The sequence below is a fragment of the Papio anubis genome, chromosome 4, assembly GCF_008728515.1.
Source record: "Papio anubis isolate 15944 chromosome 4, Panubis1.0, whole genome shotgun sequence".
Taxonomy (NCBI): Eukaryota; Metazoa; Chordata; class Mammalia; order Primates; family Cercopithecidae; genus Papio; species Papio anubis.
Genome location: NC_044979.1, coordinates 82,533,055 through 82,555,023, shown reverse-complemented (window position 1 = coordinate 82,555,023; position 21,969 = coordinate 82,533,055). Strand labels below are relative to the sequence as shown.

Below are 21,969 nucleotides of genomic sequence, written 5' to 3'. Positions count from 1 at the left end.
TGATTCCTCTGGATTCCTTTTGGGAGAGAGGTTAGAACAAGAACTGAGGCCTGGTTCCAGTAAGTGCCTGGATGCAGGACAGCAGGGGAGCTGACATCCTGGATATGCAAGATAACAGTGTGGAAATAAAGGAGTGAAGACAATTAATAAAACATGGAATGTTTTAATAAGACTGCAAGGAAGAGTACAGAGAAATACGGAAAATACAAAGGTAGCTGTTTTATTGTAGCATGGACATGGACATTATGGCCGGCAATTTAGTGGTTTTAAGCTCTTTATGTTGTTTGCTTGTGGTATATATTTGACAAGTAATTTCCATTTTCCAAGTCATTTGTTCATCTGTAAAATGAGGACACTAATTCATATAACTTCCCTGGATAGGTTTCTATTTTTCGTGAGAATTGCTTTTTTCTTTTCATGTAGTATATATTTTATTAGTTTGTACTAATACATTCTCATATTACAAAGGCAATTTAGTGGAGGAATCTTCCTTCTGATATTTGAATCGTGTGAAATAACACAAACAGAACTATACATTCAAAAAAATTCTCTTTTACATAGCAAAAAAAAGACAAGTTAAACAACAAAAAACTTTTCCTTTCTCACAGGTGGACATTGAAGTGGACCTAATTCGGTTTTCCTATTAAAAGCCCCCACAAACAAAAGTAATTTTAAACCTATTTAAAATGAATAAAAATTTGGTTTACTAAATTACTGGTCTCCAGCACCATTTTCTGTTTTCGGTTGTTTGGATGCAGGTTCTTCTTTGTCTGTTTCTTCTCTTGCTCTTTTCATAGGTCCAGCTGCACCATTTTTCATCATGTGCATCATCACTAGCAAACTTTGTTTTCTTGCTCTGAAACTGTAGTTTTTCTTTACCAGACCCAACCTGGGCAGCTTTATTACCCTTTCCTTTTCCTTTAAATCTGCAACCTTTTGACTTCCATTTGTTTAGGGATTCCTGTTGGTCTTCTATTATTTTTTTCAGTGCTTCTTTTGCCACCTCTCCTTCTAGTACTTCCCAAGTCACTTCTCTGTTCCTTAATTGTAGGTTACCATTATTTGCATCTTTGGCTTTACCCAATGTTTCCTTGGCTTTTTCTTTGAATAGAATTATCCCCTTTTTTGCTCCTCTAATGAAATCTATCCATTTTATTTCACCATGATTTGAGAAAAGGATGTGTAAATCTTCTCTACAGGTCTGATCATCTAAATCACCCGAAAATTTCAGCAAGCATCCAATCTTTTGGAGATTTCATTTCAGCATCTTCTAACTTTTGTTTTGTTTCTTGCTCTTGTTTAGCTCTTAATTTAGCTTCCACTTTATTTTGTTTTCTTTCTTCTTCTTTTTTTTTTTTTTTTTTTTGGCAAAGTGATCGTCCTTGGAAAGTATTATCAGGTCTGTGTCTTTGTACTTCTGGCCAGGGGTCTCTACAAACTTCTTAGCAGATTCAATGCTATCAAACACAACAAAAATTGATCCTTAAATGCTTTATGCACTGTTCTTCTCATCTGAATATTTAGTACTTGACCTTTATCTTCTAACCATTCTTTCATGTCATCAAGATTTGCATTAGTTGGGAAGCCTTTGATATAAACAGATCTGTTTTTTACATCATTTTAATACTCATCAGCCCCTTCACGTAGGGGTTTGCTTGGAGACCTTCTGATTTTAGCTTTATCTTCACTGATTTCCACAAGTTCTGCCTTGGATTTGCTCAACGCTTCCACAATTACGTTAAAGTCTGTTGTTAGACGATTCAACCTATTGAATTTTATCATTATCTCCAAAGGTACCCAGACTTCATCCAGTTATATCTTTTCCTTTAAAAACTTGTCCCGTGGCAACCCGAAGTCTCCAAAATAATACTCAATTTGTTGACAGATTTTGGCCTCCAGGGCAGCCATCTTTTCATTATCACCGTTTTCAGTGATTGTGGCTGAGAGACGGCAAGCCTTCGGTGAGACTAGAACGCGGTGGAGGTAAAAAACCGAAAGGACGTAATGGGGATGGGGGCAGTCATAGTCCCGTCTCAAAGCAACCGCAGAACTGCCTGGGCACCAGCCACGTGCGGAGAAACCCAGGCTGCCGCATTCCTCGCAGGGGCAGCCTCGTCGCCGCCCGCTCCCCCTCCGCTATGCCGCCTCCGGCTGCGGCCCACGCTGCGCTCAGCCTGAACGTGAGGAAGGTGAGGGGCTAACGGACACCGCGAGAGGTAGTAAGGAACGGAAACGTGCCATTGCGCACCAGCAAAGCGGGCCCTTTTGTAGCTTCTCTTTGGTGAGAATTTTTAACAAATGGTATGAAAGTGCATTATTGGAATACTTGGACCCTTATTTCTATATGGCCACTGTGGTCTCTGATACAAGGTAAGGTAATGCTTATTTCTATTATAATTACTGCAGCTCTAAACCCCACTGGAAATCAGCCCTCAGCATTCTCCTAGCTTTTTCAGTGTTCCAGGTTATTGCCTCATGTTTAATCCAGAGCAATGCCCACAGCTATTCTTCTAGAGACACCACTGCTGATGGCCTCATAGACCCCAGTATAGGGAGGACTCTGAGTTCTCATATTTTTCACAGCACAGCTGAGAAGGGGCTGTGACTTTTAACATCTAGAATTTGTTGGAGTGTTAGATTAAAACAGAAACACAACTTAGAAGGCGAATTCCACCTGCCTCAGTCTTCAGAAGCAGGCTGTCTACCTAGCTATTCACCATTCTCTGAGACAGAAGGCAGTTCACCCACCACTGAATGCTCCAGGCATTTTCTCACCTCAGAGTCTAGGCTTGATTCCCTCCTGTTCCCCAAGGATAAAGTAAGCGCTTATCTCTCAAGGCCAAAACCTTGCTCATTTCCCATCTCACACTTACATTCTTAATGGGTTTCTTTCTCTTTTTTTTTTTTTGAGATGGAGTCTCACTTTGTTGCCCAGCCTGGAGTGCAGTGGTGCCACCTCAGTTCACTGCAACCTCTGTCTCCTGGGGTCAAGCGATTCTCCTGTCTCAGCCTCCCAAGTAGCTGGGATTACAGGAGTGCCCCACCACGCCCAGCTAATTTTCATATTTTTGGTAGAGACGAGGTTTCGTCATGTTGGCCAGGCTGGTCTCAAACTCAAGTGATCCGCCTGCCTTGGCCTCCCAAAGTGGTGGGATTACAAGCATGAGCCACCACACCTGGCCCTTACTGGGTTTCTTAACAGTAAAAACACATGCCTTTTCTTCAGGTGGGTACCTCTACCACCACCACAGGGAAGAATCTGCTCTGTGGCCCCGAAAAGACTGTCAAAGTATATGGTATACATTTGACTAAGCCTGGCTTATGTGTACTCAAATACATACACACACACGCACAATGATTAATGTAGCATGCCCAGTCCAGCCTACATTGCCTGCTGTTTCAAATCCAGTTCTGCCCCTGCTGAACTATTTTTCCTCCAGTCTAGGCTGGAGGAAAGATGGCTCCTGATAGATTATGAGAAAAATGCATCTCTAAGGATATCTCCTGGGGGAAAAGGATTATTGTTAGCATATGGGCTGTTCTTGCATTTGATTTAACATTTGTCTCTTGGTCTGAAACATCTGCTTTGGAACATTTCACTGAGTATGATTCCCCAGAAGCAATGAGGAAGTAGTAACTCCTACCAATGGGCCCTTCCACAGGGGTCCTTCCCAGAATAAACACAAAGTACTGCCTGTATTTCAGGGCACTAGATCTGCTAGTATTTTCGCCAAAAGGCAGTTTTTTTAAATACCAAAATAAAAAAGGTTGAAGTGACCTTATGTATTTGTCATATGACCCTTAGTGGCTATCATTAAAAACAAAAGAGAGAGAATGACATACAGTGCATTTAATACATACAACAAAGATGTTATTTAACTGAATGTGTATCTTAGAATTTGAATAATTGTTTCTTATGAACTGTTTTTCACATTATCAACAGATGTTTAAAAGTCAAATCTATTGACATTTTGGATGCATATGTAGTAAACAATATACACTATACTAAAATTTATTTCTGTTAGCTTAATTAGCATGCATTATCCTTAAACATGTCTAGACCAAAATCTAAGTAAAAAATTTTAAGCCCAAAATGATTCTGATAAATAATTTTCTTCTTTGAAAATAGTCAAAAATTTTACTACCAAATACACTTGCCAATGGCTGAGTAGGGTTTTCTGCTTGTAGTAATATTTTAAGCCATTTTTAACAAATTATAATCAAGCTCTAACAGTCTTCAAACTAAGTACCAAACCATAACCATTAAATTACAAACATGAAATAGCTCTTCCTAACATTAAAAATGACAAATAAAATATTTTATTATTTTGTATAAATTTAAGGGATACAAGTGCACTTTTGTAATATGAATGTATTATATGTTAGTGAAGTCTGGGCTTTTAGGTAACCATCACCCAAATAGTGAACATTGTACCCATTAAGTAATTTCTCACCCCTCATCCTCCTGACCAACCCATCTTTCTGAGCCTCCAGCGACTATTATTCCACACTCTATGCCCATGTGTACACTCTAGCCCCCATTCATAAGTGAGAACATGTGGAATTTGTTTTTCTGTTTCTGAGTTGTTTCATTTAAGATAATGGCTTCCAGTTGCATCCATGTTGCTGCAGAAGATATGATTGCATTCTTTTGTGTGGCTGAATAGCATTCCATTTATATGTTTACCACATTTTCTTTATCCAGTCATCTGTTGACGGACACCTTGGGTTCCTAGAGCACTTATTGCATTGGTTTGGAAATCTTGCCCATCTTCCTGATTAGGCTCTTGGCTTTGTTTTATGCTTCCTACTTTCAGTTTTCTTTTGGCTCAATTCTTTTCCTTCAAAAAAATTTTATATTAATTTGTTTTATTACTGCAGAAGCAATATATAGACACATATATGCATTCTAACAATTTGAAGTCTATGCAAACATTAAAATACCCTTTCCTACTCCATTTTCAACTCCTTAAGATATCAACTATAGCAATTTGATAAGTATTCCTATAGACATTTTTCTAAGCTAATACCATCATTTAGAAAGACAGACATGAATATTTTAATTTACAATTGCAAACAAATAAATATTTATATAATGCACTGTGAGACTTCCTTTTTCACTTGGTATATGACAGACTTTTCTACAAATTAATATATATTAGATCCAATTCACTTTACTGCAGAGTATTTCACAATATAGCTTTCAGTATAAGTGTTTTAAAATATCTTATGAAAATTACATGAGATAATACTAATATATTTGCACATTGCATGACACAAAGCAAGTTATCAGTAATTTTAGCTATTATTCATAGTAATTATGAAGGATGGGATTCCAAATTTTTACCCCTAAAATACCTCTAAAATCTCTTTCCTATTTTACTCCTAAAATACCTGTAAAATCTATTTCCTATTGTGGAACTTAATTTTATTGGAGAAGTTTATGAATATTCCCACATACTTAAATGTAAGAAAGATATCATATGAACTCTTTTAGAGGAACAGGGTAAGAAACAGCACAGACATTTTCACTGTGGAAATGTTTATAGATTTTTTCTATTAAATTAGTGTCATTTATGACTTTGGGTTTTAGTTTATCTGACCATATTATAGTGGTTCTAAAACATAGACCAACGTTCTCCGACTCTCTTTCTATTGAGAGGAGGAAGTCTTTGTACCTGCCCTTGAATCTGAGCAAGTTTATGACCAGTTCCATCAGTAGAACACAGTGAAAGAAATATTGTGTGATTTCAGAAAAAGGCCGTTCGGCTTTCACATCGTTCTCTTGGGATGCTTGCTCTGGGATGAGCCAGCCACCCAGTAAGAAGTCTGCTTATTCTGAATCTACCACGTTCAAACAAACAAACAAGCAAAGAACCCCCAAACCCAAAATATTACTGTTCACACATTTTTTTTTTTTTTATGCTGAGGGATCAAGTATGATGTAGCAAACAAAAATATTAAAAAGAGGGTGAATAAAAACAGAAAATGTTAAGAGTAGTATCTGGCTGCTGTGACTACTGGTCATATTTTCCAGTTTTTTAGAATTTTATATCAGACTTCCCAAAACACTTATTTCAAAGCATGTATTGACATTATTATCAAAACCAAATATAAAGACAGACAAAAATAAATCATATTATTCTTGATATATTAAACTTTAATAAGTTGTTATTTTAAAATGTTTCCCTCCTTGTTCTCTAAACATATAGTTATTAACTAAAAAGAGGAAAAAATTTAGAAGTCCAAAGATAGACTAAGTTTATTATTTCTACCTAAAGGATGGGAAGAGATTAAAATTATTCATTGAAATATTAGTCTTTTTGTGGGGTCTGTAGACAAAACAAAATATTTTCACATGAGTGAGGGACTGTTTTTCTGTGAGTAATGTAATTAATAAAGGTGTTTCATAGCATGCCAGAATTAAAAATATGGTGAAATAAGCCATATGGCACACAATAAATCAGAGTGAGTCACATGAGAATCAGATGTCAGGTCTATAAGTTACATGCTTTGTCTTTTTAAAAAGCATTTACAGCTGTAAACTGACAGTGGCACACATACACATGTACACACACAAACACAAACCTATTTTCTTCTTATTCATTATAATTTAAAATTCTTGGAATTTTTTGTATGTTTTAGTAATAACATTTTGATTTTATGACATAAACAATACTAATACAGTAATGCCATTAAATAATGAAATAAAATTATGACTATTCAAATTATATATGTAAACCCATGAAAGGTAATATCACTGCATTAGGTATTTATTTCTTAGTAAAATGTTTGGCAATGTTGAGGCATATGTTAGAAACAAGAACCTAATGCTGATTTAATAAAATAAAAAATTTTCTAATTTGTTTTTCCAAGTAGTCTAAGGAAAAGTCTTCCTGAGAATTGTTTTGTCTTTGCTATGACTGTTGCTCTTAATGTTGATACTATGTTATTACTGAACCTCATTATACTTTCAAGTATAAAAGGAGCTGGAAGAAACTTATGGTGTAGTTTTATAGACCATAAATTTCTCAAATTCATAAGATCCTAGGATGCCATACTCTCAGTAAATATTTACTGACTGAATTAAATTAAAATGGATACTTTGACATAATATAATGAATGATATATAGCCATTATTACTGTAGACACTGGTAGATATAAACAAGATTTTATTTGATTTTTAACAGCATAAAATGTTTCTCTCTTCCTTTAGAGAGGACACATGCTCATTAACATCTTATGACTATAATTCTCAAACTCCATCATTATCCTTGAACTTCACCTTTAGTCAACTTCTTTTTTCTTCTGCCTGCCTGCTTTACTCTCTAGGTTGTGTAGACTACTTATTATGAGAATTTCTTTATGCTTTGTGATTTTGTGGGAAGCTTAGGAAAAAAAAAAAGAACAGGCACCAAGGTTTTTTTGTAGACTGCACCTATAAAGAAAACAAATCAAAAGTAACAGTATGGGTACTTGTGGCCTGATTACACAAAAATTTAATTTCTTGAATTACTAACAAGCAGCTTTGACAATAACAATTTGGCAAACTGTTAAACAACTGAGATGTTGTTGAATCAATTAGAAATCAGACCCAACTTTTGGTATAACAGTTTTGTGGAACATGCCTCGATGAAGACTAGCTTTTTGCTTCTGGTGATGGGAATAGACTTGGGAGCTTGGGGAAAAGACTGATATGGAACTGAGTAGGATAGCTGTGTTGAATACAACATTTATTAGATAATGCAACTCACAAATTTAGCTTTCGTGAGCTGTGAGCTAAAGCAAAGTGTCCTGAAGTAGTCAAAGACATGGTCAAGGAGGGATCTATAACATTATTATCACCAGTCAAGCTCAAAAGAGAGCTTGGATCATAAAAAATGAGTTGCCTGTAGCAAAAGAAGTATAAGATTAGGGAGAGGGGCTGTTCGTGCCACACATACCTTATTTTCTCATTGAATCCAAATTAGATAGATAGGTAGATGAATATATTGATATACATTCTTGTATGCCAGTGTACATTATAGCACTATTCAAATTAGTCAAAAGATGGAAACATTCCAAGTTTCCATCAACAGATGAATGAATAAACAAAATGTAATATGTATACATTAATAAAATATTATTCCATTAAGAATACTAACAATGCCCAAGCTGAGAATCAAATCAAGAACTCAACCTTTTACAACAGCTGCAAAAAGAAAAGAAAATACCTAGGAATATGTGTATCTAAGGAAGTGAAAGGTCTCTACAAAGGGAAACTGTGAAACACTATTGAAAGAAATCATAGATGACACAAACAAATGGAAACAAACCCCAAGTTCATGGATAGGATGACTCAATATTGTGAAAATGACCATGCTTTCCAAAGCAATCTACAGATTCAATGCAATTCCCATCAGAATACTAACATTATTTTTCAGAGAATTTGAAAAAACAATCATAAAATTCAAATGGCACCAAGAAAAAGCTCGAATAGCCAAAGCAATCCTAAGCAAAAAGGACAAATCTTGAGGCTTCACATTACTGGACTTCAAATTATACTGATGCAGGACAGGCAACCCCTAGAACTGAGGATTAGCCTGGAAGGGTTCTTGGCTTCTCCAAGGGAAGAATTCAAGGGCAAGCCAATGGTGTTGAACTTTTACTGAAGTGGTAGTGTACAGCAGCAGCAGAGGTACTGCTCCTTGGGGAGCAGGGCTACCCCATTGACAGTACGCTCAGAATAGCAGCTCAGAGGCAGCTCTGCACTCATATTTATACCCAGTTTTACTTGTATGAAAATTAAAGGATGGTTTATACAGAAATTTCTAGGAAAAAGATGGAAACTTCTGGTTTGTTGTGTTGTTGCTGTGGAAAGGGGCAGTAACTTCCAGGTGTTGCTGTGGCAATGGTAAACTGACATGGCACACTGATGGGCCTGTGCTATGAAAAACTGCTTCTGCTCCAGCCTTGTTTTATCTAGTCCTCAATTTTGGTCTGGTATCTGAGCCCCGCCTCCAGGGTCAAGTCTTGCCTCCTACCTTAATACTGCAGGCTGCTACCAAAACAGCATGGTACTCATATAAAAGCAGGCGCATAGACCAATGAAACAGAATACAGAACCCAGAAGTAAAGCCAAATACTTACAACCAACTGATCTTTGACAAAGCATAAAACCACATAAGTTGAGGAACAGACAACCTATTTAATAAATGGTGCTGGAAAAACTGGCTACATGTAGAAGAATAAAACTAGATCCCTATCTCTCACTTTATTCAAAAATCAACACAAGATGGATGAAAGACTTACCATCTAAGACCTGAAACCATAAAAATTCTAGAAGATAACCTTCTGGACATTGGCCTGAGCAAAGAATTCATGACTAAGATCTCCAAAGCAAATGCAACTAAAACAAAATAAATAAATGAGACCTGATTAATTAAAAAACTTCTGCACAGCAAAAAAAAAAAAAAAAAAAAAAAAAAATCATCAGAGTAAATAGGCCAGCCAGAGAATGGGAGGAAATCATTTGCAAATTATGCATCTGGCAAGGGACTAGTATCCAGAATCTATAAGAAACTCAAACAAATCACGAAAATAAAACAAATAATCTCATTAAACAGTGGGCAAATGAGATGAATAGACATTTTCAAAAGAAGATATACAGATGGCCAACAAACATGTGAAAAAATGCTCAACATCACTAATGATCAGGGAAATGCAAATTAAAACACAATACGATACCATCTTACTCCTTCAAGAATGGCCACTATTAAAATTTCAAAAACCAATAGATATTGGTGTGGATGCAGTGAAAGGGTGACACTTATACAATGCTGGTGGGAATGTAAATTAGTACAACCTCTATGAAAAACAGTATGGCGATTCCTTAAAGAACTAAAAGTAGACCTGTCATTCAATCTGGCATTCCCCCTATTGGGTATTTACCTAAAAGAAAGGAAGTCATGATATGAAAAAGACACATGCACATGTATGTTTATTGCAGCTCAATTCATAACTGCAAAGATATGGGACCAACCTAAATGCCCATTGACCAATGACTGGATAAAGAAAATGTGATACATATACACCATGGAATACGACTCAGCTATAAAAAGCAATGAAATAATATCTTTTGCAGCAGCTTAGATGCGCTGTAGGTCATTATTTAAAGTGAAGTGACTCAGGAATGGAAAACTAAACACTGTATATTCTCACTTATAAGTGACAGCTGGGCTATGAATATGCAAAGGCATACAGGGTGATATAATGAACTTTGGAGACTCAGAAGGGGGATGGAGGAGAGTTGGTGAGGGATAAAAAACTACTTATTGGCTACAATGTGATGGGTGATGGATGCACTAAAATCTCAGCCTCAGAATTTCCCACCCTGTAATTCATCTATGTAACCCAAAACCACTTGAACCCCAAAAGCTATTTGAAATAAAAAAATTAAATTAAAAATGTAATATGTATACACTAATGGAATATTATTCAGCCATAAAAAGCAATTGAAGCTCTTCATTTATATAGAATATGAGGTATAAGCAATTTCATAGTGACAGAAAGGTAGATGATAATAAGTGATATAGCTATGGTTGCTATTATGTCTATATCTATATATAATTATACTTTTGATTGGTGTTTTCCTAATAACTAACAAGGGTGAGGATCTTTTTATGTGCTTATTGGCCATTTGTATAACTTCTTTGGAACAATGTTTATTTCAACTTTTTCCCATTTTGTAATTAGGTTATCTTTTTGTTGTTGAGTTGTAGAAGTTCTTTGTATATTTTGATATTAAGCTCATCATATACATAATTTCCAAATATATTTTCCCATTCTGTAGATTGTTCACTTTGTTGATAATATTCATTGAGTCACAAAGTTTTTAATACTGATGAAGTCCATCCTATCTTTTCTGTTGTTGTTGTTACTTGTGTTTTTTGGTGTCATATCTAAGGACTCATTGTCAAATCCAAATTTTATTCTCTGAGTTTTGTAGCTTTAGCTCTTATATTTAGGTCCTCAACCCACTTTTTAGTTAACTTTTGCACACAATATGAGGAAAGGGGTTCAACTTTATTCCTTGGAACGTAGAAATTCAATTGCCCAGCACCATTTCTTGAAGTGACTGTTCTCCTATTGACTAGACTTGGTGTCTTGGTTTGTTTGTTTATTTATTTTACTTTAAGTTCTGGGATACACGTACAGAATTTGCAGGTTTGTTACATAGGTATATGTGTGCCATGGTCATTGCTGCACCTATTGAGCTGTCCTCTAAGTTTCCCGCTCTTGTCCCCCAGTCCCCAACAGACCCTGGTGTGTGTTGTTCCCCTCCCTGTGTCCATATGTTCTCATTGTTCAACTTGTACTTATGAGTGAAAACATGCGGTGTTTTGTTTTATGTCCTGTGTTAGTTTGCTGAGGATGATGACTTCCAGTTTCATCCATGTCCCTGCAAAGGACATGAACTCATTCCTTTTTATGACTGCATAGTATTCCATGGTATATATGTACAACATTTTCTTTATCCAGTCTGTCATTGATGGGCATTTGGGTTGGTTCATTGATGGGCATCTGGATAGTGGCTTTGCTATTGTAAATAGTGCTGCAATAAACATATATGTGCATTTGTCTTTATAGTAAGTCATGGATATTAGACCTTTATCAGGTGGGTAGATTGCAAAAATTTTCTCTCATTCTGGAGGTTGCCTGTTCACTCTGATAATAGTTTATTTTGCTGTGCAGAAGCTCTTCAGTTTACTTAGATCCCTTCTGTCAATTTTGAATTTTGTTGCAATTGTTTTTGGCATTTTGATCATGAAGTCTTTGCCCATGCCTATGTCCTGAATGCTATTGCCTAGGTTTCCTTCTAGGGTTTTTATGGTTTTGGGTTTTACATTTAAGTATTTAATCCATCTTGAGTTAATTTATGTATAAGGTGTAATAAAGGGGTCAATTTTCAGTTTTCTGCATAGGGCTAGCCAGTTTTCCCAGCACCATTTATCGAATAGGAGATCCTTTCCCCATTGCTTGTTTTTGTAACGTTTGTCAAAGATCAGATGGTTGTAGATGTGTGGACTTTGTTAAAAATCAATTGACCATATATGTATGAGTTTACTTTTGGATTCTGAATTCTATTTCATTCATTTATGTATCTATCCTTATGCCAGTACCACACTGTTTTGATTATTTAGTTTTGTAATAAAACCAGCATTTTAATCAGTTTGGGCAGTGTTTAGTCATTCAGGCTGCTATGACAAAAATACCATAGACTGAGTGACTTTAACAACAGAAATTTATTTCTCAGACTTCTGGATGCTGAGAAGTCCAAAATTAAAGTTCCAGAATGGCTGAGTACTGATGAGGGATCTCTTCCTGGCTTACAGATAGTTATGCTCTTGCTATATTTTCATGTGGTAGACAGAAAGTGAACTCTAGTCTCTTTCTCTCTCTCTCTCTCTCTCTTTTTTTTTTTAGACGGAGTCTCGCTCTGTCACCCAGGCTGGAGTGTGGTGGCATGATCTCGGCTCATGGCAAACTCCTCCTCCTGGGTTCAAGTGATTCTTCTGCCTCAGCCTCCTGAGTAGCTGGGACTACAGGCATGCACCACCATGCCTGGCTAATTTTTGTGCTTTTACTAGAGAAGAGGTTTCACCACATTGACCAGGCTGGTCTCGATCTCCTGACCTGGTGATTTGCCCGCATTGACCTCCCAAAGTGCTGGGATTACAGGCATGAGCCACCATGCATGGCCCTCTTTCTCTCTTTAAAAGCAGATCTCATCTAAATCTAATTACCTTCCAAAGTCCCCACTTCTTAATTTCATACCATTGAGGGTTAGGTTTCAGCAAAAAATGTTTTAGGCGGACACAAACCTGCAGTCCATAACAAGTAGGTAGTGTGAGTGAACTATGGTTTTTTGTTTAACAAACGTTTTGGCTGTTCAAAGTCTCTTGCAATTCATATGAATTTGAGGATCATCTTTTCCATTTCTGCTAAAAAGTTGTGGAAATTTGGACGGGGGTTGCATTGAACCTATAGATCACTTTGGATAGAGTTAATGCTTCAACAATATTAAGTCTTCTTACCTATGAGCATGAGTTGTTGCTCCATTTATTCAGTTTTTTTCAAAATTTGTTTCAACAATACTTTATAGTTTTCAAGTACAAGTTTTGCACATTTTGGTTAAATTTCTTGCCTAGATATGTATATTATTCTTTAAATGCTACTGTAAATGAAATTGCTTTATTAATTTCCTTTTTGCATTGTTCACTGCAAATATTATAGGAACACAATTGATTTTTGTGTGTTGATATTGTGCAACATTCAACATTGCTAACCACATTTCTTAGCTCTAATAGCATTCTTTTGATATTTTTGGGGATTTTCTATATGCAGGGTATGTTATATGTAAATAGAAATAGTTTTACTTAATCCTTTCCAATTTGGATGCCTTTTCTTATCTAATTGTACTGGCTAGAACTATTAGTACAATAATGAATAGCGGTGGTGAAAGCGGACATTCTTGTTCTGTTCTTGAGCTTAAACCCACTTATGCCTAGTGTTCCATTATTGAAATGTTAAGCATATGGGAACAATTATATTCAACTGCTCAAGGTTATTGTCAAGGTCTGATTGCAAAAATTCAAAAAGTTGCAACCTCAGGCATAAGTGGGTTATGGAGAAAGCTTTCAGTCTTTCCCCATTGAGTATGATGTTAGCTGTGGGTTTACTCCTTATCATGTTCATGGGAATATTAATTATTACTGCATTCCAGAAACTTATTTGGCAATATCAATACAATTAAAAATAGAAAATGCTTTGGAGGCTGTGTTTATAGATGATTTCCACAGACAGAAAAAGACCATTTCTTTTTTTTTAAAGACAGTTTCTCCGGATAAATTGTAAAATATCTGTGTAATGAAACTCTGAGGGAGGAGGCTCTCAGAAACTGATGTTAACTTGTTTATCCATAAAGAATAAAATGTTGATTAGATTGTGGTATGTCCACATTCTGGAATACTTTGCATCTATTAAAAATAAGTTAGATGTACACATATGAACCCGGAGGAATGTATAGTATCTGTTTTAAGGTAGAAAACTATTTTATACAAATTAAGACAACACTACCTCATTTTAAAAAAAAAGAAACCAAAACCCCTTCAAATTTCCGTGTGTGTGTGCCCTTTTTATGAGTGTGTATAAATATGGAGAAGGACGCATGCCATATGGTAATGATTGGTTACCTAGCAAATAGAAGAATGGAAAGAATTTGGTAACTTTTGTCGTTATTTTTTACAGATTATTCTGTATTATGGTACACATACTTCACAGGACATATAGATAATACATCCTATGTAATAATATGTAAAAAATAATTAACATTTATTAGAATTGAAAAATAATTCAGGAAAAGTCATAGAGAATGGGTGATAGATACTTCAGGAACAGCCAGAGAAAGGTTTGTCCAGAGAAAAATATGTTACCAAAACCAAATTTAATCAACTTCATTGTTTTTCTCAGCTACCAGCAAACAGATGTAGAGACCAACACAATGGCACTTAGAAAAGCCTGGAAGGAGTGAGACAGTGAGGTCTTGTAGGGACCCTGGGGATATTGAGTGATTAAGACAGAAACACTCACTTAAGGAGCTCCCAAGTTAATAGATTGTATTTTCTTCCCCTCGCTTAGTAGTTTTGGATAGATATAGATATCCTCCTATCTATGCACAGACCATTTCCCCCCTAATTTTAAGGGCTTGCTGCCACCTATGGATAAGAATAGAGTATTACAATTTGCACCAACACACCCTAACATCCACCAGTGAGCTAGATGACTGGATATCAGAGGAGGCTTGAGTTTGATGTATTTTAGTTTGGTTCAACTCAAACAATATTCATTATCATTATTAAACACCAAGTTATGTATTGGATCTTCATAAATAAATAAAGCTTTGGAGTTAATGAATTATTGAACTCAAAGAGTTCACAGCTTAGTAGGTAAGATAAAGTTGGATATAATTTTAATTATATCCTGAAGGTAACACAAATGTATAATGAGGCAGGAGTGGAGTTCAGTTTTAATGATACATAAATGTGAAACAGGAAATGTGAGGAGTAGAGTCTGAGAATTTACAAAGCTCAAATCATGGAAAACTGTGTGTGCTATGGGCGGATCACTTGAGGTCAGGAGTTCGAGACCAGCCTGACCAACGTGATGAAACCCTGTCTCTACTAAAAATACAAAAATTAGCTGGACATGGTAGCACATGCCTGTAGTCCCAGTTACTTGGGAGGCTGAGGCAGGAGAATTGCTTGAACCCAAAAGGAGGAAGTTGCAGTGAGTCGAGATTGTACCACTGTACTCCATCCAGCCTGGGTGACAGAGGGAGACTCCATCTCAAAAATAAAAAAATAAAAAAAGAAGAAGAATGTAATAAAATCACCTCAGTGCTTATGGAGAAAAAGACAAAATACCAGCATAAAACAATGCATCAGGTTTTTCGATTTCCACTAAACGTAAAATACAGAATATGTAAAAATAACATATTCAATAGAATACATAACATTAACTAATAGTAGTATAATGAGCATAGTATTAAGTTGTGGGAGTTAATATGCTTCATACCATCTATTGTAGAATATAAGATCAGTATTACATGTTATTTATGCCTTCCCCCTAGAGTTTTTTCAATTATAGAAATAAAACCTGCAAGTAAGAAAAAAAACATTTTTTTTGTTTGTTTGGTTTTGTTTGAGATGGAGTGCTAGAGTGCAGTAGCATGATCTCTGCTCACTGCACTCTCCGCCTCCCAGGTTGAAGTGATTCTTCTGCCCCAGTCTCCCAAGTATCTGGGACTACAGGCAGGAGCAACCTTGCCCCACTAATTTTTGTATCTTTTTTTATTTTTATTTTTTTAGTAGAGACAGAGTTTGGTCATGTTGGCCAGGCTGGTCTTGAACTCCTGGCCTCAGGTGATCCATCTTGCTGGGCTTCTGAAAATGTTGGGATTATAGATGTGAGTCATCGTGCCCAGCCAAAAGCATGTTTTCTTTGAATAGGATGTTACTATTGAATCTCAGTTTACAAAGTAGAGTTTTATGTACAAAATGAACATTACATCTGGTATAAAATAAATTTAACATTTTGGTTTTAATGGTGTCAAGTGCTGAAAGCTTCACTGACAAAATGACACAACTACATATAGGAAATAAACTATGAGGACTGCCAGGCTAGAGAAGTATAGGCAAGGGCAATGCACCATCAGATTCTTCAAAGATTCTAAGCTCTGTAAGTTTCACATAATTGCCTGTTTTTACCAGGAAATACCGTCTTTGGCTAAATCAGCCCTACTTACTGGATATGATTGCCACTTGGCAGCTGTCCCAGAATCTGGGGCCGGGGGGTGGGGGGTGTTCCAGGACTCTCATTGCATCTTCAACAAAACGAGTAGACCCACTTTTCTTGGAATTTTTTTATATTAAAAAAGCTTCAGAATCACTGAGAAGATATCTCCAGCTCTAACAAAAACTCACTTTTTATTCAGTTATAATTGGAATATTATATTACTCTAGTTTATTGCTGTACAGATTAGAGCACACAGAAGTTCTAAAATAGAGATGTGGCAGGAGTTTCAATATAGTGAAAAATAAGCTCATAGAGTTGAAAATGAGGGAAAACAGTCATAGATAATTATAGTGTAATCTGCAAGAAATCTGTCAGCAAACTATGGCTGGCATGCCAAATACAACAGTGTTCTATGTATGTAAATAAGGTTGTGTTGGGACACAGCTGTACCCATTTGGTCACAGATTGCCTATAGCTGCTTTGGCTTCACATTGCAGAGAGAAACATTCTCTGCAAAAGACTGGCTAGTAACATCAAAAATGTTTACTGTGTGACCATTTATAGAAAAAAATTGACAAGCCTAGAGCAAAAGCTAGGCAGAATCTATAGAGCAAAATGCTTCTAGCTCAGTTGGGGAAGTTCAGATTTAGAGATCCTTAGCTAAGATAATGTAGTTTGCCATCTTAGATCTTATATTCTAATTCACATGTTTACTGTGTCACCAACAAATGAATAGACTATTTGAATCATTGTGCAGGTAATAATGACACAGCAAGATTAGTGTCTAATCTAAGAATCTCTGCTAATTATTGAGTACTCACTAGGTGTCTTGCTCATTGTTGTATTTATGTACATTATTTATTTAAATTTTATACTGCCTCCGTGATAGACAATTGTATATTATTCCTATTTTCTGAAGGAGAAAAAGGTGCTTGGGTACTTTGTGTAACATGCTTAAAGTCACGTTAAAACTAACAGAAACAATGTCAAGAGCCTCGGTTCTTAATACTGAAATTAGGGAGCCATGGAAGCCATTGAGGACAGGTAAGTTTGCTAGATGTGATATATTAAATAACTCGTAGTGGGTAAAGAAGAGTTAACCAGAAAAACAAAAACGAAAAACAAGAGAAAGGGTGGGTATACAAAGGCCATGGGCAGTTTCTTACTCCGTGACCATTTCACAGAGTAATGTGTAATTCATTTCTGGCTGCACTAAATGAATTTGCTCAGTTAATGAGATTCCACTGATAGACCACATGAGGAATAACAATACTAACAATAACAAAAGCCTCAACTCTATTGAGCACATTTTACATGCCAGGTTTGCTAAAGCTGCACATGTGTTGTCTATTTCATCCACACAATAACTTTATGAGGCAATACTATTATTATCTCCATTTTACAGAGATAGAGACAGAGGCAAAGACAAGTTAAGTAACTTGCCCAGAATCACCTAGTTGGTAAGTGGCAGAGCCAATTTTTAAAACAAGTCATCTTGATTCCAGGACCTGTGGCCTTAACCACTGCACAGAACTGCCTCATGTTGTTCCTTCTTGAGTATAATGTTGTAGCTCTCAGTGCATCAGAGACCTGGCTGAAACTCATCCCTCAATCAGCTGACTTTCCATTTTTTGAATTCAAATCATTCAAAGGTGAGGACATAATGGGTTTAGAGAATCAGAATCTGTTTTGAAACTGTCTGCTGTAAACTGAACTGTGTTCCTCCAGAATTCATAAGTTGAAGCCTTAACCCCCAATGTTACTGTACCTGAAGTAGAGTCTTTAGCAGGTAATTAAGGTTAGGTGAATGAAATAAGGATGGGACTGTAAGCTGATAGAACAGGCCTTATAAGAAAAGGAAGAGAGAGGGAGAAGAAAAGAGAGAGAGAGAGAGAGATCGAGAATGAATCTCTGCCATATAAGGACATAGAAGAAAGTGGCCTTCTGGAAGCCAGAAAGAGAGCCTTCCAAAGAACCCAACCATGGTTGTCAGCACCTTGATCTTGAACTTCCAGCCTCCAGAACAGGGAGAACATATATTTTTGTTGCTTAAGCCACCCAGGTGGCAGCTATTGCTATGGCAGTCTGAGCTGACTAATACATGCCATGGGGCAGAATTGTGATGCCAGGTCTCTTCACATGAACTGGTGGAAGATTCCTGGTCCAACCAGATACAACCAGTGTCAATGGGTTTAAAACAATTGGGAAGTCACAAAGTGAATATGGCAATAATTTAGAGAATCTTGAAAGCCTCTCTAGCTGGATAGTCATTAGACTATGAGCGTCATTTCAAAAGTGCAGAAGAAAATGTTGTGAACTATTAATAACATGTCCAAAATTATCCAGCTTGTAAAGTCTAAGATCCCAAACTTGATTCAAAGTTGATTGAAACTGATAACATGTGTTCTTTCTTCTTTATATGATACCTTATGTGTATATATATATATGCACAAAATTTAATACCCTAATGCCAAAAATATCACAAATTCCAGGACTTTACTTAAGCATAATAAAGCATTTGTTTCTCTTTGCCTATGGAATCTTTTTCTCCCAAACCCATGACTCCAATCTAATCATGAGAAAACCATCAAATAAATCCCAACTGAGAGAGATTCTACAAAATACCTGACCAGTACATGACAAAACTGTTAGAGTCTTCAAAACATGAACAAAAACAAAACAAGGGAAAAAAAGAAAGCTGAGAAACTATCACAGCTAAGAGAAGCTTAAGGAGACATGATGAAAAAATATAATGTAAACATAATGTGGTAACCCAGATAGCATCTTCTAATAGACAAAGGACATTATAGATTAGGACAAAGAAAATATGAATATATATACTATTATTTATAATGATGTGTCAATATTGGTTTATAAATTGGGGCCTATGCATCATACTAATATAAGACACTAATGATAGAGGAAACTAGGTGTGGGGTATACAGGACTACTTTGTCTTAAATTTACAATGTATCTGTATATCTATAATTATTCTAAGCATGTGTTTTAAAAAATAAGGGCATACTTTGGACCCAATAATTCTAGATATGTATTCAAAGAAAATAAATATTAAATAAGTGTATATCTTAATACTATGTAACATGCTTAAAAGTATATCTATTCTCTGTTCTTTAAGTTCCTTGAATGTACCTAAGGGTTTCAGAGGAGAGTCCTGCATTCTGGAAGCACTAAATCATCCTTTCTAATAACTATCATTAGCCATCAAATTATTGGAAATGTATAATGCTCAGTGCTAATTGAGGATGTGTACTGACTGATGCTTCTTATCTTTGTAACGAAGGTGCAATTTGGTATTTTTTTTTAGAAAGCTATCTGCCATCATGTAAACTTTGAAAATATTAATAAATCGAATCTACTAAATCCACTTTTAGAAATATAGCAATAGTCATATCAGAGATGTACACAGTTTTATGTACAAATATATTTAACATTCCTACATTTGTAATAGTAAAAAGTTGAAAAGAATTAAACATTCATTAATAGGAGAATGTTAAATAAATACTAGCATTTCTATCCAAGTAATTCTATATAACATTTTAACTAATGCTTTTATGTAAGCTTAATTAAATTGGAAAATGATCAAAAATCATTTCAGTCATTTTAATGGTGGTGAAATATTAATATAGTTTAAAGCCATGTTAATTTCGTCTCCTTACTTTTCTCTTTACTAAAATATTTGTAACAAGCACGTACTCTTTTGTATGATTAACAAAAATGAATACAGCAAGAAGGCCCTCACCAGACACTAGATACCAGTGCCTTGATTTTGGACTTCTTAGTCTCCAGACGCGTGAAAGTATAAATTTTGGTTTTTAATAAATTATCTAGTCTGTGGTACTTTTTGTGATAGCATGAAGAAAAGCTAGGTCAATGAGACGATATTGAAAAATATGAGAGGTGCTGAATTAATTGAAAGAAAGATTCACTTTCTCTTTAGACACAAACACACTTCTGAAGACAACATGATGAACTGCAGACCATTCCCAGGAAAACCTTGGTGTCTGTGTTCTTGTGCCGAAGGTAGAAGACCCATATGATTGAAGGTTTCTGGTTCACTAGGTCACAACTAGAGGAGAATCCCTTCTATCTAAGGTTGCTAGGATTGCAATGAAACACAGTGGCTCCACTGGAAAACCATGAAGTGTGAATATACACTGGGTCTGATTGATTTCTCTCAAGTTCTTACCATTGACATCCAGATTTGTGAGGTAATATCTTTGTTGTGTCCCTTCTCTTCTCTGAGTCTAATCATCTAGTCCAACTACACAAATGGGGGAGATTACTCCTAGGTTGATAATAAGTCTCTGACCTTTGTAGATAGGATCAGTCTTCCTGACTGCAAAAAAGAAAAATCTGAAAAACAAAGAACCCAATCCAAGTTTTCCACTTTTCAGCCTGCTCTGCAATTATACCATGAAATGTTCATGTGTGGAGAATGGCCTAAGGTATTGATTGCATCCCCTTGGTTTCCTATGGGGCCAGGTGGGCCTGGAGTATTCACAGTTCCTGGGCTCCTGTGTTCTCCCTGTAATCAGCCTTTTCATTTTTACTTTCTCCAATGTACTGTACAAATAACAGCTCTTTTTACTTGGTAGTACCAGGACATAGTCAGAGAGCATTAGTTTATAAAATCTTGCCCTCCTCCACTAGGCCCACTAATGATCTATCCTGGTTGCCAGATACTGTTTGGCTTTGATGTAAAACACTCACAGAGTACCAGTCAAGCATTGTAGTGATAAACACTGGTCAGAGGCAGAGCTGTGGTGCCTTTTGGAGCCAGGGAGGACCTGCTGATGGCCACATACATGTCCTGCTAGCTAATCCTGAGCATCTGTGTGGTGCTCTGATAGATGGGTCTGAATTACAGACACATGGCTCAAGTCTGTTTAGATTTCCCTACGGAATTCTGGAATATGCTGCTTTGATTGTGTTTTTCATTAAAAAGCTGGGTTGAGGGAAAAAGAACTAGGCAAAAGATTTCTGCTAATTGAACAAAAGCATTGATAGGAATGATGTAGCCACAGCCAAGGAATACCTGCAGCCACCAGAATCTAGAAGAGGCAGTGAAGGAATTCACCCTAGAGTCTCTGAAGGAGGTGAGGCCTTGTAGGAACTTTGATTTTGGTTCAATAATCCTAATCTCTGACTTCTGGCTTTCAGATCTATGATAGAATAAATTTCTTTTGGCTTAAAATAAAAGAAACAGAAACGTCACAAAGTTTATGAAAAGATCAGCTTTATACATCAAAAGCTTGACTGTAGTAAGACAGATAAAGACCTGTAGAAAGAATTGGATAGTACCACTTCTGTCAAAGGTGGATTTTCTTCTATGAGAAAAAACCTGAAGGAAGTTGCTTGACTCTGTCAATAGAAAGCTCAATGATCTAGAAAGTTCAATGACTGAGGGAAAATTGAGTAAACCCCATGAGTGATCCACCTTTATGAGCCAAATGGTGAAAGAAAAGAAAATGAGCCAAAAGAAAGAAAATGGTGAAAACAGGCAAAAATTGGCTGAATCAGAACTCAGAATCCAGCATTTGCCAAGAGGCCCTTTTGTATCAGCTATTCCACTTACAGCCCATGGCAGCAGTCAGAGTCAGGGTATCCCCTGCA

At 36.2% G+C, this 21,969-nt stretch overlaps 1 protein-coding gene and 1 pseudogene across 7 annotated transcripts in view; one reads left to right on the top strand and one right to left on the bottom strand.

Annotated features, from left to right (window-relative positions):
- Nucleotides 1–698: 698 nt before the first annotated feature.
- Nucleotides 699–20,608, bottom strand: LOC101010329 (annotated as a pseudogene).
- VWDE (von Willebrand factor D and EGF domains) overlaps nt 2,067–21,969 on the top strand; it is a 161,316-nt gene continuing 141,413 nt past the window's right edge. For 2 of the 7 annotated variants that reach the window (XM_021935980.2, XM_021935978.2), the window contains exon 1: nt 2,075–2,370. The gene's annotated coding sequence lies outside the window, so the exon portion shown is untranslated. Of the gene's footprint in view, nt 2,371–21,969 lie in introns of all 7 variants that reach the window. The other 5 variants (XM_021935984.2, XM_021935983.2, XM_021935982.2 and 2 more) reach the window with 5 other exon arrangements.